This window comes from Rhynchophorus ferrugineus, unplaced genomic scaffold, assembly GCF_030347505.1.
Source record: "Rhynchophorus ferrugineus isolate W39M unplaced genomic scaffold, kcgeb_rfMv2 rfM1, whole genome shotgun sequence".
NCBI classification, from domain to species: Eukaryota; Metazoa; Arthropoda; class Insecta; order Coleoptera; family Curculionidae; genus Rhynchophorus; species Rhynchophorus ferrugineus.
The window spans coordinates 35132421-35149016 of record NW_027472580.1 but is presented as its reverse complement, the minus strand read 5'-3'; the positions used below and the strand labels follow the sequence as shown (position 1 = coordinate 35149016).

Here is a 16596-nt window from a genome sequence, read left to right as displayed (position 1 = left end):
TGTCAGGAACACAAATATTGAGTATAGGCACACAGATATGTTCACACACTACGTTCCCCATATTGTTATATATTATCTGAACCACTTATATTACAAAATTTTGTTGTGTGTATAGTGTGTTGGGCATCTGATAGTAGAACGCCGATGCTATTATATTTTGTTTCTAGCATTCATGAGCGTGATTTGCAAATTTAAGTTGACATATTTATTTAACTAGGATCAAGTCTATAATATGAAGCAAGGCCAGATAGTAAATATCTGGTGTAAGCTTGCAGAAATACGTAAAATGTCTTTTTAATTAACATAGTTCGGGGTTTAAATCCAGAGCCAGCTTATCGAAAAAACAAGAGAAATATAATTTAAAATATGAAGATATATAAACTTGAATTATCAAGAAAAATATTTTGTTAAACAGATGCTATGGATGTATTGAAATTATAAAATGTGAAATGGTGGAAAACAATTAAATTTTAATTTACTTTAAAATATCATTTTATCAAAAAAAAAAATGAAAAGGCGACTTGCGAAATGACGCTGAATATATAAATCTATTCGAACATAAAACACAAACTGTCTATGTGTAACAGGTCAATTGAAAAGTCCCTGGCCTGACACATAGATAGCGCTACTAGAATTAAATCCATATGTTTTTTCGTTACCCCTAACCCTCAGAAGATGCGTGTATAAATTTGACGGCTATCATATCATTAGTTTGTGAATTATAGCATTTTGAGCGAAGTACCTTTTTGTTATTGTGGAAAAAATGGATAAAAAGGAATTTCGCGTGTTGACAAGATATTGATTTTTGAAGGGAAATAATGCAGTTGAAGCAAAAACTTGGCTTGATGCCAAGTCTCCGGACACTTGTTGGTTATTGGACACAAGTTTAGATGTGGTGAAATGAGCACTGAAGACGATGAACGCAGTGGACGCCCAAAAGAGGTTGTTACCGATGAAAATCTTTAAAAAATCAACAAAAATGATTTTGAATGGCCATAAATTGAAATTTAATGAAATAGCAGACCCCCAAAAGATATTATCTGAACATGTATATCATACCGTTCACGAATATTTGGGTATGAGTAAGCTCCGTGCAAAGTGGGTGCCGCGCGAGCTCATTTTTTGACCATAAACAACGACGAGTTGATGATTCGGAGCAGGGTTTGAAGATGATCAAGCGTAATAATCCCGAGTTTTTGCACCGATATGTGAAAATGGAAGAAACATGGCTCCATCGTTTCACTCCGAAGTCCAATCGACAGTCATCCGAGTGGACTGTACACGATGAATCCGCTCTAAAGCATATGAAAACGCAACAAAAGAATGCTCGCTGGGAAGAAATTTTCGTCCCAATAAAGATGTGATCGCCGAAATTGAAGGCTATTTTGAAGCAAAGGTCAAATCATACTACAAAAATGGTATCGAAAAGTTGGAGGGTCGCTATAATTAGTCTATCACCCTTAAAGGGAATTATATTGAATAAAAAAACTAATTTTTCCAAAAAAAAATGTGTTTTAGTATGGTGGGCCGTGGATTTTTCAATTGAACTGCTAGACGTCCCATTCATCATCACAATTAGTACCATGCCTCGTTACCGAATACACAGTTTTTGTATCAGGCCCGTTAACAGTAGCGTGATATAACATCTCCCGCCTAAAGAAACGACCACAGGAACCACAGGTTTATAGAAGTTGTAAAATTATTTTTGAGTATCGTGTGCGCCTTTGTCCGCCAATTTGTCTTTGTTGATATTATAAATTAATTTTTACACACAAGTTTTGGTGTTTCCAGATAACATCAGTCTCTAGCTGAGAAACGGAGCTACTACAATCTGCCTTTAATAGCCATTCTCACTGAAATACAAGCTGTCAAAATTCCTATAGACTATATTAATTTACAGCAATTTCAGTCCGTCTTTGGTAGCCATACACCCTGAACTGTGATGTATGTACCGATAGCCCACCACTAGGGGTTTTTCCTAGCTCGCATTTTTCCTGACTGGAATAGTTTAAGGTTTAGATCTATGGCCATTGATACGAATATTCCACAATGATTTAATAATGTTTGTGAATTACTGAATTATCATTAATATTCTTAGTACATCTCCATAAAAATATTTAAATTGTAACTAGAAACTGATCAATAAAGTTTTTTCGAAATAACTGATAACATACTTCTGAAAACTTACAGAAATCATGCCCTCTAAAAATGAACTAAGAGATCTATATATACTAATATAATATATGTATAATATATATAATTTGTTTTTATTCATATGAAATATTCAAACATGTTCTGCGAAGTCAACAAATATAATAACAGCTCCTAGAAAAAAAGCAGCCCTAAAAAACCATCTCGTTACATCTCCTTTCTCGAAATTTGCTGAAAACAGACCAAATGTAAATAGACTCGCCCGTAGGTAGATCACGAAGAGGGTCTGAGTCCTGCCCCGTCGGTAAAATTCCAACAAAAAAAACCGGGGGCGAAATATTGACACGACCAGGACGAATCGGGACCGGCGTAATATTATAATATTATCACGGATTCGGGATAAATCAAATCCGGGACGTTCCCGGACTCTGGCGAATTTATATTTTCCGACGACGCGTTGACAATTTGTAATCGAAAAAATTGTTTTTTATTTTATTAGGACGGCAACGAGACCGATCCCATATCCAGTCGGCAGACATAGGATTTGCACCACTGTTTGGACATTATTCGATTCAAAAAAAAATATCTATAGTATATATAGGGGGCCTAGAGTATATTATTAGAGACAATATTGGGATTATTTAATTTTCTAGTTTAATTTCAGTAACAAATGATTAATAGGGGTGAAGGGGGAGGTTGACTGATATGTTTTTTATTTTTATCTGTAATCTATTGGTATCATAAAAGCTACAAAAAACATATATAAGAAGTAGTTTTATAATCTATTTAAAAATACTAGAATTAATAGAAATATTTATTGAGGCCACCCGTTGCTGCAATAAGAGCTTCTATACGTCGGATCATGCTCTCAATGCATGTTTTCGCATCTTCCTGGATATGGAGATATAATGTCATTTTTATATCATTCAACTGTTGCTTGGTGGTTATCGCTTCTTTTTCCAATCGCATGTTTGGTGAGTTTCAACATGTTTTCTATGGGTTTCCTGTCTGATGAATTCCTTGGCCAAGTTAAAACAGGGATTTTTTCCTGCCAACTATGCAGTAACACTTCTGGCTTTGTGACTGTATAGCATATAATATAACCCTTAGCTCTGGTAACATACCGCACTATGACACTAACCGGGTGTATAACCATCTCTAGAAGGAAATCGGCTTGAAATTTGTACCAGGAGGTGCATTAAAAATAACTTTCAAAACTCAATCAAAATATGAAAGGTTGATTTGTCAGAAAAGCTCATCTATAAATTAATCTTATAGATATTAGAATATCCTTATTGACCAGTTGTATTGTTCAAACAAGTTTTATTTAATCGACTTCAATCTGCAACAGTCATATTCCGATGTTGTCTAGGCCACTGGAGTAATTTCTTTTTCATACTGTCGATTAGGGGTGGTTGTTTGGTAGTCCGCCGTCCTATTCGATTCTCTCCAACCAAGCGCCTTAGCATGGTCCCCTCCCAAATCTTTGCACCCTCGTCGTTTATTATCGCACTCAAATGAGTCAAATGTCGTTTATACGATTTTCGAAGCAGATGTTTCTGCCGGTTTTGTAAATACGATTTGTCTAAGCTTTTACGCCATGAGATATTTTATTCTAAATTTTAATTTTAATTCGATTGGCGAAACTTTGATATTCTAGCAGTAGTTGCTATCTCTCTGGGATTATGAGGAGTGTAGTAACAATTTTTTATCACTTTACATTTTCTTGGAGACGTGGTCAAGGCCTTCCCAGACACTCCTCGCAGACACTTCGTAGACAAAACATAGCAAAAGTATTATAATACGTCTTATTACTTAACTTTTAATTATTTTAGACAACAAAAATTATCGGTTAAATATAATATATGAACTTATAATTTCTAAACAATACAACAAAAATACTGCAAAGCACGCGCTTTGTTGTAAAATATGAAAAGGATTAAAAGCACTACAAACTATTAATTTACTTAAAAAACTATTTTATTTTTTGGAAAAAAGCGACTTGTTGAACGGTGATAAAAAACGACACTGAGGGTTTTTATCTATTAGAAAACAGAGCAACTAGCCTCATTCGTTCACCATTCAGGTAGTTTTAAAGCAGATTGCCCTTGGACATGGTGGCGATAGGCCTTATACAGCATTACATTACACCACCCTCCTAAAAAAACAGCCACAGGGACATCCTTGTGTGACGTAATCGTTATTCAGTGTGGACATCTTATAGTTTTGAGTGCCGATTGTACCTTTGTCTGCTAGTTTGCCTTTGAAAATATTCGATATTTTCTACAAAAATGTCCATGATGTCCCTCTATGGAACGACTTCCCAAATTTTGTTGATTCCAAATTCCAATAGTTTACGGATAAGAAAATAAGGTGCTACGATCAAAGACGGAGGTCTTTGGTGGCTTTGAGTCTGAACTGCAAGCTTCTATCCAAATTCCAGTAGAATAGGTTGATTCAAAACAACTTCCGTCGGCCTCTGGTATTCTCATACTGTGAACTGTAATGCGTGTATTAGAAATTCACGGACCAAGAGTAATTTTCAAAGATTGAACGTTTCTTAGTTGGAATAGTTCGACCTTCTGTGACCTTACAAGTTCAATTCAGATAATTTTTCCTGAACTACTCCAAGACGCTTCAAGTAATTGGGAAAAAATTGCCAACCCAACGCCAACCTATCTTTTTTTCTTTATAATTAGTTTGATTCCGATTAATTGAATTAACTCAAAAGAGAACATGAGCTTTATGACCTCCACGGAATCCTACCGATCATACCTATTACAAAATTGAAAGGGTTGAGAAACAAAAACTATTAATGTTCTTTAAAAACTATTTTATTTAACTGAAAGCAACACTGAGAGTTTTTATCTACTGTATTACAATTATTTGTGAGTAGTGCTTGTACGTTCATCTGTCAGTTTGTTTTTGATAATCTTCTGCATAATACTGTTTTTACCTAAATCTCCAAAATATATACGGTATGGAATGGTATCCCAAATTTTGGTTTTGCAAGTTAAAATGCAAATAGTTCATGACTTAGAAACGGAACAACTACGATTTGCTTTTGGTGGTTGTATGACTTGAAATATAACCTTCGGTTCATGTTCCAGTGGAGCATTGGACCGATGGACATTGTCAATAATACTCAGAGGGTAATAAGGAGACTATACAGTAATAGTGGTCTCTGGAGAAATATTTTGAAGCGTTCAGTAACAAGATAGTATTATGATAGTTATTCTACAAATTTCATTAGGTTAGTCTAAATATACATTATAGGCGAAGAAAATATTATGTTATTAAATAAATTTAATTAAAATGCGTATATAAATATAAATCTACAAAATATAAATATAATTTTGTAGCATAAACATAAATATATAACGAAAACAAATTCCAAATACATAGTGTACACTTCATCGTTATTTGCAAAATGTATCCTTAAATCCCTAAAACCATTGTGTACTGTATGACGTACAGGTTTAAGATTTACTATCTATTAAAATAACTGTATTGTTATCGACATGACAGAAACTAGAATGTTGTTACTATCTAAGTGAAAATAGGTTAACTTTCTGAAAAAGGCTTTCATAGAAACGTAGGAAAATGCTAAACGTAGTCTCCTTTCTAATTTTTGGGACTAAAACCAGATGGGCAATGCTCAACCGGGGAGACCCTACCCCTTGAATGATGGCTTTGAATGGGTTATGTGAGACTGACTCAGGTTTAAACCCCAGGCCTATTCATTAAACCCCCTCCTTTCAGCTGATCCTATGATCTCTGCGGATACGACCATGGGTTGATATGGCAAAATATAATAACATTTAAGAAAATATTTTAGTTGTTACCGCGTACAATATAAGAGGGAATAGAAATGAGGCCGATACCTGTTTTTTTTGTTAAAAGCGATTGTTTGGAGTGGCCTTACTACTTACTGTCGGCTCCGAACCACGGCCCTCGACATTAGTTCTACCGACTGGTGAGTGACCAACTTAGAAGTTATCACAAAATACATCCGGTCTTATCCAGCCTGGTTACTGGCGTGACTGGGATCATATTCCTTGTCAGATTTTGTGCTTTTGTCGAAGCACAATCATAAATATTAAACAATCGCAAAATGAACATAAATTTACGACCATGTCCCAGCAGGATTCAAACCGGCAAATATCACAACAGCAGGAGGACCGCCCTGCCGCCTTTATTACTGCGCAAACCAAACCTGTTCCGATACTTGTGATGGCGGCCTAGTAGTCGGTTAATCGTATGATTAATTTATAATTTAATTATAATATAATAATTTATATTAATCGCAGTGCCATCTGGATCGTGGACATCGGATATAATTCTCCAAACTTGTCTATGAAGTTAAATTTCTGTTTACTTTATGATTCTAATTGCTTTAAAAATACTTTAAATGTCTTGATTAGTATTAATCACTGTCAGTGTTTGTCAAAAATTGTTAATAAACTTTAAAAAGCACATAATATTAAACGAAATAATGTTTACGCGCCTAAAGTAACAAAAAATTAGCTACAAATATATACACAATAAGCTAATGAATCGTAAACATCAATAAAACTTTTAGGTAACAGCGCGATCGATATCAGGTTCACCCAAGCAACAGAGCCCATATAAAGACAAATGTGTAATAGTATCGAGCTACGTTTTTCTTAAGCTTCGGGTTATTTGAAAGATCTGAAATAATAGCGTCACATATCGGGATATATCTCCGGAAATCTATTTTGGTTCGCGTCGCTATCTTATTCGCATATTTTTCCGTATCCGTGGTCTATTCCATCGTTGGCATCTACACAAATATCAAATTTCAGAGCGAAATACCTGCGGGATGAAATTCCATCTCGTGCCTCGGCGGAGATCGGGGCACGGATGTGCAACGGGATAAGAATGCGCGAGACAGGTGGGTGGAGGGATATCATGAGTTGGGTTCGCTAGATTGTTTGCCGAGTCATTAATACATAATATACCACGAAAATAGTAGTAGTTTAATACTTTTTGTTTTATTTTGATAATAATAGTCTATAGGTGTTTCATTTAGACTGCGATACATCTTCCGTAATATTTCAATAAAAATATTTTCCTGAAGGTTATAGGAGACCGAGAGGTCATAAGTTTTATGATATTTTGGATACCATAATTTATGTATATATACACAATATTCGCATATGTGCGTCATACACAAGGTTTAGTTGCCTGATATTTCTAAAACAAAACCTTTTTAACCGGTTTCAAAAAAAGAGGAGTTTCTATGTTCGACTGTATATATATTATTTCAATGCATGTTTGCGGATTTCTCCTAAATTATGGACCGATTTTCAAAATTCTTTTTTCATTCGAAAGAGTCTCCTTGCGAGGTGGTCTTATTGGAACGAAGTTAGGATCAGATGGGCGGAAGGAGGGAAAATCGGGGGAAAACCTGAAATTTCAAAGCCAGGTACAATATTTTCACATATTTTTTATCTAAAATAATCAGATATTTGTGTGTAATGTTATTGCTGAATTAATGTGACGAAAAATCGGAAGTAGTTCAGTGTGAGAAGATCATGTGAGAAGTCGTAGAAACATTTTTATTTAGTTATTACAATGATTGTTACTAGCATTGGGAACTATCGACTGAAAGCAGTCGAAACGGTCGAGAGTCAAAAAACTAGCGACTGAAAATAGTAATTACTATTTCCAGTGAAATGCACGGTTCGACTGTTTTTTTGAAGTCGTGATGTTAGACGAAGATGTACGAACCCTTTCCTGTATAAAGTGTGAGAGAGGAAAAAGCATGACATAATTAAAAATGATCGCACAATAACTATTAGAGTTTTTAAAATAAAATGGTTTATTTATTATTGAGAAACTTCACAGTTTTAATCTTTTTATATTTAAATCTATGTAAGCATAAATTAGGTACAATTTAGATCGCGTCTAAGACGACAGAGCCAGAACGTTAAAAATCAGTCGAATGAAATTAGTAGAATCAAAAATAGAAACTAAAAGTAGACAACTGAAACAGCCGTTAGTAAATACTAACAAAATCAGTTAGACCGAAAATAGCGACTGAAAACAGTCGATAGTAAAAAGTAGTCAATTACTGAACAGTCGGTAGTTCCCAGCGCTAATTATTACATACATATTTTATTCTAAAACGTTTTTTTTATGTGTCTAAATTTGATTATTTTTACATTTTAGTGAGTTCATTATTTATTTTTTGAAGTCGGTACAATTTTTCTGTAAAAATATTTTATTATATCTTTTTTTCAACAATATTTCAGTGATCTTGTAAATCTGATATTTTTTGACTAGAAGATCCTAGAATTTCCCACTCGCGCTGTTACAATTCGATAACTAGAGGGCATAGACAAAATGATTTGAAAATTTTGCAATATGATACATCTTTTTGCAGATCAGCAACACTCCTTCTTTATAAATAGTGCCTTGTAAATAAAAAGACTTGTAAGTTATATTTCAGCATAAATCATATCCTTTGTTCGTGTGAATACTGTCAATTGTATAACGCTTCATGAACAATAGCTTTCATGTAAATGACAGCATACATAAAACATGGTAAAACATCTTCAACGAAGGGGAATAATAGGCGATACCCAAGACAGAGACACCAAAACCTACGACAAAAGTTTTACAAAGCTAAACAAAGACACTCATGGAAGTGCTGGGATTACAAAACGCTTTATATAGGAAACCAGCACTCTCTGCAAACGAAGTGTTGCAACGATCATAAAACCTCGACACTTGACTGGAAGAATATGGTGTAGTCCAATAGATCATCGATAACTTTCTTTCCTACAAACGGTTGGGGTCCATGGATGGAGAACACCAAAAGAAATCTATAATCCAGAAGGACTACTTTGTACAATTTGAGCGACAATATCATAGTATTTAACTGGCCTTCCAATTTACCGGCCGGATTATTATGAAAGAATATCTCCACATCTTCATTGACGAAGTTCTTAATATGGCTAGAATACTACTGGCAAACACAGCCATATTCCAAGATGATAAATACGCCCCCACAGATAATCAAAAAGTTTCAGTCTTGGTTGGTGTATCGTAGCAAACATCTCCCCTGGCAAGCACATACCTAGCTAAACCTCAACATAATTGATCTGTTATAGGGGGTTTTATAGGAGACAATAAGAAATAGATTTCCATCTCCAATGTCGTTGAAATAATTTATGGATGTTTGTACATACGCTTTAAAAGAAACGTTTATTCTAATTTTCATGATTGCCAGTTACAATTCCATGCCAGATATATTAATTAAGTAGTTCATATTTTTTTGAATTTAATACATTTATAAGCAATTCTGTTTCTATGACTCTATGAATCGGTACTAATATTAATGCTTGATCAAGTGAAAATCTTATCTATTTTACACACCTAGTTTCTCCTGATTATTTTCCGTAGTTTGTAAATTAAGATATATCTTGTACTGCATTTAAATTCACATGAAGAATTTAGATATTATAGCGATGCTAGATGCAGAGAGATTTATGTTTTAGTAGAAATAAAAAAGTTCGGTATACGGATAAACATCAGCGAACAATTGAAGAACGTATATAAAAGTAAGCAAACGAATTTTGTCAAATTATATTGCTCTTTACATACCATGCAGGAAATCAATTACGAACCATAGTCCGCGCAACCTTCAACCTAGAAGACAATATAACATATAACAATTATTTCAGAATATATATTTTATGTAATATTATAACTTTTAGTTAAATTTACTCAGACCAGCGTATTTTGTTCCTCTATAATATAGGAAGTAAAAAAGTAAGTAAGAAAAAAATGATAAACAGACAAATGATATGCCGCCCTAACACTGTGGATAAAAACTGTCTATAATTTAATATTAAGACACATAAGGGAAAATATATTAAAACAAATATTGAAGTAGGCTATTGTAGTAGACCTGCAAAATAACCGAGACGCAAATGTTACTCCGTAAAAGCTAACAGATTTTAATTTTCATTTACAAAACTTGTAAACACCTCAACAGTATTGAATACTAATAGTCGTGTGTTGGTGATTCAACAATTCGCCATTTATTATAATTAATATGATAAGATGATAAAATATCACATAATTGAAGATGACAGATGCAGTTTTGTATTTCGTAATTAATTTAAAATGGGAATACTAGCTGATTTGCAAACGATATCTAAATGTACTCATACAAACTTGATATATCAAAACAATATTTTTCTTTTGTTACTGATATTAAAATAATTTTTTTATATCATCTTTATTAGATAAGTTTAGTACAATCTTAACTATAAATTAATTTATTACTACATTTAATTTGTACTTGGATTAATTCACAAGCAGGACGAGTGCGAGAAAATATATCAATATGTATTCCTCAATTATAAAATTATAATAACTTATAGCTATAGTTTACACTAAAGGTATACACTTTATATAAGTTCGTATGGTTTGGTTCGCTTCAATCTCCTGACATCCTGCGCGCTGTTCAGCAGCTGTATTGCTTCCACTTTAGTATGATTTAGAAATCTTATTTCGTGTTTCAACGCGAATTCTTGGATAACTTCACTAATCCATTTAAATTCCAGGTGATCGTGCAGTTCTTCATTGGTTACGTAGCGATAAGAATTGGTAAACAATCGGAGAACCTTGTTTTGACATCGTTGGATGTTGATGCATAGTTGATTGTTGCTGGTTGATTTGAAATTTTAGTGCAACCCCATATTTGCACCCCATAAGTCCAAAATGGCTTTATAATTATATATGTCTTATAAATCAACCTTTTTGATTTTAGATCAAGGTGAGATTTTCTTCCGACTAACCAGTATAGCCAGTTTATTTTGGTTCTAATGTGTTTTGCTTTTTGTCTAACATGATGTTTTCAATTAATCTACCATCAAGATGGATTCCGAGGTATTGAGCTGATTCTGCTTAAGGAATCGGGCATTCATTGAGTGATATAATTAAGTTTTCATTATTTCGCCGCAATGCAAAATTAACGTGGACATATTAGGAGCTATTAAGTTAAATTTTCCGATCTTTCTTCCATTTGTAGATTTTGTTGACTACCACTTGTACTTTTTCTACTGCCCTAGGCAGAGGTATATCGTTTGCCATAACAATTGTGTCATCAGCAAAGGTTCCAAGTAGTGTTTCTTTCGTTGTTGGAATGTCAGCAGTGTAGAGTAGACATAGGAGAGGTTCCAAGATGCTACCTTGTGTAACTCCAGCCGAAATAGTTGTAAATATCGAGAACGCCATATCGTGAGATACCCTAAATTTTCTTCCGAAAGGATATGACTCCAACAATTGACAATAGTGATGCGGTAACAATTTACTCATCTTACAGATTAATCCCAAATGCCAAACCCGATCAAAAGCTTGTGAAACATCCATGAAAATTGCATGGCAGTATTTCTTTTCTTCAAGCGCTTTTTCAATAGCCGTAGTTACTTTGTGTACTTGATCGATTGTAGAATGGTGATTTCGAAAACCAAACCGGAAATTTGGTATTATTAAGAAAAAAATAACACGTTTAAATATTAGTTTCTCAAATAGCTTTGATATTGCAGGTATCAATGAAATAGGCCAGTAAGAATCGACATGTTCTGCAAGTATGTCAGGTTTTTTGAGCATAATTATTTATGCCACCTTAAGTATATATGTCAAATATTAAAATAATGACTTAATTTTTTTTGGTACTGAAATATTATCGCTATTTACCGATAATTTACCAACTTCAGATGTGGCTTAAGTTCGGCTATGCTGTTTTTTTCAAAATATCAGCTACAGCTACGAAATTGGCGAGGTAGTGCTCTGTAAGTACGTGCCCCATCGATGCAAAAAGATGATAGTCTGATAGAGCCAGATCTTTCCAATCCAGATAATTTCAATACATGTTTTACTAGTTTTCCGATATGAAATGGATATGAAATGAAATTCTGAAAAACCATCTACACCAATAGACGCATGGAATTTGTCTTACGACTAAAACGATTTGGCCTTGTAATATATATGTCGACTTATATGGACCATTTTTCTTCGCTTGGAATAATCTAAACCAATAAATTTTTCATTTTCACTATTTAATGATGACGCATATATATTTTATATATATTTTTATGTTATAATTGTCGAAATCACATTTCATGCCGCAAGAACATGTTTTAGAGCCCAAGGATTGGCATTTTTTTAAAAAATATAAATCTATAACATTGTTATTTTGGAGAACCTTAATTTGTATAATCTTAGTATGAAAGACGGCCAATATAATAAGTAATGTATCAAGTTATTCCACGAGATGCGTCAGTCAGCGGTTTATTTTAATTTCACGATTAATTAATGTTGATTAATAATTGTATTTAGTCCAGAAGTTAATTTAAAGTACCATCGTCTTTTAAAATTTGGTAAATGTATAGTACATAAATATAATGCCCCAGTAGGTTCGTAGGTAAAGACGTTTTACTGTTTTTATATATCATATAAAGATCACAATAATGCAAAATTTATTAATAATGCAAAATTATTAATATTTATAACTAGTAAGTAAAAGTATTTTCAACACACCGCCAATCTTGATGGAATACATTCTCGTCAGTAAATAATTTCGGTGATGTTCCTCCCCTATAAATGCCATACCTCGTCAATTATGAAACAGATTCGACGAATCCCGAGAGCTTTCGAGCTTAAAAGCTGCGGTCTGACCGTATGCATTTAAGCCGAGACACGGGGTGTCGTCGCCGTCTGCTGAAGCGTCGGAATTTGTATTAATTGCTAGACACTTGTTTCGCGTACCTGGCCTCCGGTAGGGTTTTGGAGCGGAGCGCCCTTTCATTAAGGGCGTCGTTACAAGCGTCAAGACGTCAGGGTTGAATCACTGCGCCATTGAGACGGCGACGACGGCAGCAGCGACGGAAATAGCTCTTGTCTAAGCCCGAAGGTGTTGAAGCTTGTGTTAGGTTAAGAGGGAAGCATCAAACTCGTATTGACAGAAATCCGTACTACCGTATATAATATTGATTAATTAAAGGATTATAAACATATCGGAGTTCAAAAATTGTCAATTATTTATTTATTTCAGCTGCTTACATTTGTTGTAAAATAGTTTTCTACCAAAGAAAAAAGATTCTTTAAAATTCGCAGTAGCTTTTTCTTTCATAACAAGGTGAAGCCTTTATTTACATTCGTGAATTTGGTTACCTCAATAATATTACTATATATTTTATGTATTTATTATATATTTTTATATACTATATTTTATTTATTTATTATTAAATTTCATTTTAAAACTAGTATTAATTCATATCAATAAAACAATCAATACAATACAATAATATACTTATATCTAATACACATACTATTTCACTTAATTAATACTACTGATCACACCGTTGTCGATTCACATTCGAATCACTCCACACTTTATTAAGTTACTTATGTTATTATTATAGTTAATTATATTAATTACTTTCATAAAAGAATCGATTAAAATAATAGTAAGAATTTGACGTGTTTCTAATCTTAAATGCTGACTCGCCATAATATTCTTTAATGCGTTTACGTTAAATCAAAATAGTTAATAATATTCCTTAATTTTTCGGTATATTTTTATTAACTCATTCGAGTTACCCCCAATAAACCTTCATATTTTATGCCATAAATTTATCGATGATAATTTACATTCAAAGCATTTGTACCATGGCTTAATTATTATATTATACATATTATTACATATATACATTCAAGGCAATATTCATAGTCTATATTATATTTTCCCACTGGTTTCTTAAATCCCTTCCTGTAACTTATATTTATTTATTTCAAGTACTTCCAGGTATCTCATTTCTGGTTTATTTTAAACTCTGTTACTCCTTTGCTTCCGACTTAGTTTTGCGTTCGTATCCCATTCGTGATTAAATTCACCTACGAAAAAGCAATGAGAACACAAGAAAGTTATTACCATATCGCTAATTTTCTTTGCAACACTCACTTTAATAATTCTATAAATTAATGCATTTATTACCTACAATATTCCGGTACCGATTTGTTACGAAATACATTTATTAATGAAACTTAAAATTAATAGGAGATTAAGAGCAATAAAATTTACAGAAAAATCTTAATGACCATTACAAATACCTCTAGTACAATTATATAATGACTCCAGAACCATATAAGAAAAGCTTGCAAAAATCTAAATACCTTGTCAACTTAGGACAAACAGAATATATATATATATATATATATATATATATATATATATATATATATATATATATATATATATATATATATATATATATATATATACATATATTATTATTCACAATAGTTTTTGTATGAAAAGTACTAAGTAGTTTGTAGACTTTTAAACAATATGGCTAAAATTAAATAACATTGTATAATAATGTTTTAATTCATTCCTTTTTCCAAGACTTAGTGCTTTGCGTTTTTTTTGCCATCTTACGGAGCAACGATGCCAGATTTTAAATGTAGAATATAGATAAATAAAGAAAACGACACTTAATTATACGACCACCTTAGATTAGTGTGGTACATACTATATACACATGCTTAAAAAACATTTTTTTATTCCATATTATGTACAATAACAATTCGATCATTCGAATGATAAATATAAGTTCGATCTAACCGCTACTTTATAATATGTATTTTAGACTAATGACTTCGAAATGTACACATTTGTTAGAGCAAAACGGTATTGGATTAAAGTTTCATTACATTAGTTTAAAACAACAACTTTCCTATATTGATGTATTTAAAGCACTGGTTTATGAAGATTTATCCTGAATATCTCTATCACTATCATTAAATACTATTCAATATTTATAGACCGAAGAAATTGTTTAAAATAAGCGTAATATATAATATATTAATTTTATAAAGGAACTACTGAATTTTAAATGTCCTGAAATGCATTGTAATTTGTCATTAATAATGTATACATTACGAAAATCCTAAAGACAAAGAATTTTGAACAAAACGAAATGAAGCAGGATCTCATTGTCAGTGTTAGTAAAATTATTAAGTAGTAATATATTTTAAATTGAATTACCATTCAATGTATTTGAATGTACTAAATTAGAGTGGGTAATTGAATCACACTAAAATCAGCAAGCTGTTTCAGAGTGCAGTTCTATAAGTAAAAATATTGTAAATCTGGGAAACTATCACTACGCATTTCAAAAACAGAATTTAAAAAAAGTACACCTTCTTAGGGATAATTTAATTTTCAATATTTTATGTTATATATATTAATGATATGTATAATATATATGATATATGGTATAATGATATAGGGATATTTTAATTTATTTTTCAAAATTACTCTGATCATCTAAAGGATAAAAAATATTTTTAACAAACAAATTGAACCGACTTCAAAAAATAAATAAGGAGCTCACAAATCGGTCCACAATTGACGGAGAAATCGGCGAACATACTTTACAAAAATATATACAGCAGCAGAACATAGAACCCTCTCATTTTTCGAAGTCGGTTAAAAAATTATAACGCCATGTTTGCACATGACTATATGTTCCAAAGTCAATTTAAAAAGACTAAGATTACTAAAGTGTACTTTTCTTTTATTTCGCTATTTATTTCATCGGTCTATTTAATAAAATAAAACTTCAAACATTTCATATTATAGTGTAAAATGAATGAATCATTATGAAATTATTTATAGAATTTTATCTATTAATGTTGCCTCCGTGAATATGTATAATGTTGTATAAGTACAACGGAGAAAGTAGTTACACAATTCATCACAGAATAGTAAAACAGATAAGCAGGGGGGCTGTATAAATCAATTTATATGTACTAATTAATACACGATAATAAAACCAAGGAACATACAGGATTTAAGTAATGAAATATTGTCGTTTTATTTTCAGATAAGTAAAAATATGATTAACTGGTTTAAAATATCTGTAATATATTTTGCAATATTCCATTTACTTCCTTATGTAAATTTTTATAATCTCTACTTTTTATATGGTAGCGCAACGGTGCAGGTTTTCTTGACGTCAGATTCAAATCGGTAAGCGACTTTTAAATTAGGAGTTTCCAGAGGCATTAGGCAAAGTCCAATTAATTAGCTGTATGTTTGAAGCTATTTATCTAAACAAGAAGGGAAAGTGTCAAAATGGAAAATGAGTGTAAAATTTGGTCAATGACTGGAAGATATAGTTAGGTTTGTTGAGGGAGGCTGAGCAAACGACCAATATTATTATTCTATTATTTATAATTACGGCGGTAAGTAGAGGCTACAAATTCAGTCGTTTGGGAACTTAATTCGGAATTTGGCAGTTATACTGTTCCGAATGCCTTCCGCAGGATATAGCTACTATTATAGTTTCATTAAAATGTCTATACAATCAACAATAAAAGCTTTGTGGAAAATAAGGGAAA

General features: G+C 32.4%; 1 protein-coding gene across 1 annotated transcript in view; it reads left to right on the top strand.

Moving 5' to 3' along the window:
* The window catches only part of Sema2a (Semaphorin 2a), a 1190156-nt gene that overhangs the window by 146749 nt on the left and 1026811 nt on the right, over positions 1 to 16596 (top strand). The window lies entirely within an intron of this gene.